Source organism: Cottoperca gobio, chromosome 1 (assembly GCF_900634415.1).
Source record: "Cottoperca gobio chromosome 1, fCotGob3.1, whole genome shotgun sequence".
NCBI lineage: Eukaryota > Metazoa > Chordata > Actinopteri > Perciformes > Bovichtidae > Cottoperca > Cottoperca gobio.
In genome coordinates this window covers 13,773,679-13,776,440 of record NC_041355.1, presented here as the reverse complement: position 1 = coordinate 13,776,440, position 2,762 = coordinate 13,773,679, and positions in this window count along the sequence as shown.

The window sequence follows — 2,762 nt, the reverse complement described above, 5'->3', positions numbered from 1 at the left end:
CAGTCTGCACCTTTAATCCGCCCTGTTATATTTTCACAGGTAAATTAAGACGCCCCACCCTCCGTGCTGCGTTCAAGAGCTCCGCGTAAAAACCTGGTGGTGTGAGTTATCGCTGCAAAGTACCTCTAAGTGAAAAAGTAGATGCATTGTTTGTTTTGGCTCAGATGCTGATAGGCACAAGATAGCACTGAATAAAGAGTGCATTTGTGATTAATGTATTTGTATTACATCTCTGCCATACATATGTGGACATAATGTAACTTGACTGTAATTTGAAATATTGTGTCCTAAAGGCAGCACGGGGTTAATTACTGTGGAGCATACTGAAGACAGATAATAATAATGCATAGGAAAATAAATACATTCACTATTACAACTAAAATAACTGGTCAGCTAGTGGATCAACAGAACAATGTGGATCACCCATGAATCTTTGCCATCAACCAGAAATTACATTCTTTGTTTACAGCTTCTCAGATAATAATAATAATAATAATAATAATAATAATAATAATAAGCTTTATTTGTATAGCACCTTTCATACAAGAATTGCAGCCCAAAGTGCTTCACAGCAAAAACATAACAATTAGTACAAGATTAGACAGAATAAGAGCATTTACAGTACAATAATCACAGTGTTGATGTAAATGAGTCTGAAGTACCATTATAAAAATAGCCGAATTAAAATAATATAATATAGCAGATAAAATAGCAGAATTAAAATAATATAATATAGCAGAATTAAAATAGTATAAAATAGCAGATAAAATAGCAGATAAAATAGCAGATAAATAGTATAAAATAGCAGATAAAATAGCAGATAAAATAGTATAAAATAGCAGATAAAATAGCAGATAAAATAGTATATAATAGCAGATAAAATAGTATATAATAGCAGATAAAATAGCAGATAAAATAGTATAAAATAGCAGATAAAATAGTATATAATAGCAGATAAAATAGTATATAATAGCAGATAAAATAGCAGATATAATAGTATAAAATAGCAGATAAAATAGTATATAATAGCAGATAAAATAGCAGATAAAATAGTATAAAATAGCAGATAAAATAGTATATAATAGCAGATAAAATAGTATATAATAGCAGATAAATAGCAGATAAATAGTATAAAATAGCAGATAAAATAGTATAAAATAGCAGATAAAATAGTATAAAATAGCAGATAAAATAGTATATAATAGCAGATAAAATAGCAGATAAAATAGTATATAATAACAGATAAAATAGCAGATACATTGAGCAGTTGAATTAAAATAGCAGAATTAAAATAGTATAAAATAACATTGGAGTATTGTGCCTAGTTTCCCTATCTGTGCCGTACTTAACGACCCTACTGCCGGGAAATCACATTCATCACACCATTCTTCAGATGTTGTATATATTTTCAAATGAAATATCTTACTCACCTCGGGCTCTAGGAGATTTTTCAGTATTTTCTTACATTTGACTAAACGACTAATTGATTCACTAACACATATTACAATTAGTTGCAGCACTATAGTGACTAAATATGTACACATACCTTTACAAATATTTCTTATTTTCACTTTCAGATACATCTGGAAACCTAGTGTGAAGTGAAAATGAATTGTTTTCAAATGAAAATGTGCACCTTAATAAACAGTACAACATCATGAACTCTTGTTCTAAAGGAGTAAAGTAGGAGTAATTGTTTATATGTTGACATAAGATAGTCAGTGATAGTGCTTGCGTGCGTGCGTGTGTGTAGGAATGCAGAGCCTCGTCTGTACCTGCAACAGGAGTAGGGGTGTGGCACTGTTGATGTGTCTAAGATGGAAATTTGACACAAAAGACATAACTGGCTGAACAGAGAGTAAACAAATGTAAAGAGGGCAAACCGACATGACAGAGTGTGTTCATATATCTTTATATACTTATGTTTTAATGATTTTACAGACAGTGGGTCCAATGTCAGTGCAAGCTAAGTAAATACAGTGCAGTATGGTACATGTCTACACTTCTGGTACTCTCTTGGTTAAAACAAATGAAAGACTCATTTATATTTCCTGGACAACTAAACATAAATGAAACAAAACCAAAGAAAGACTTACTATAACTTATCCTAAACGAGGGGAAAATGTCTACCTGCACTTTGTCTCCCATCCACCAATGAGCTTTTGGTTTAATTTCCTACCATATATGGTCTGAAAGACGAGCCAGAGAAAGAAAAAGATAAAAAGAGCAGAGAGGTGGAGGGAGGCGTGGTCTATTGTTGTGTTTTTTGCAGTGCGGTGTAAAGTTTCTTTTCAAACCTTGTCATTACCCCGGTCCTCCTGCCTCCTTTCAAATCTGTCAAACATCAAAGATGGGCTGATAGAGAAATGTAGGGGCAGCATGTCGCAGCATGAATGAAACAGAGCAAGGACACACACACTGTTAGCTTCACAAGGTGTGTACAGACACTATGCTTTATGACTGTAGGCAATGACAAAAAACAGTAATGCTCATAAACCTTATATTAATGTTGATTCAGTCCATGTAATGATGCAGTTTCTTGTTTTAGAGAGAAAAACTTGTTAGACAAAACCCTTAAATTAAAGGTTCACATTATATCAAGATTAGTCAAAAACAATGTTTTTGCCTGTATTGTCATGTCTTTACAACCAAACACGCCTTCAATGTACACAATGATGGATAATGATAATGATAGATGTGAATCTATCCTTGTTCATTTTTCAGCCTCCGTCCATCCTGCTTCAGATACATAAGCCTCATCA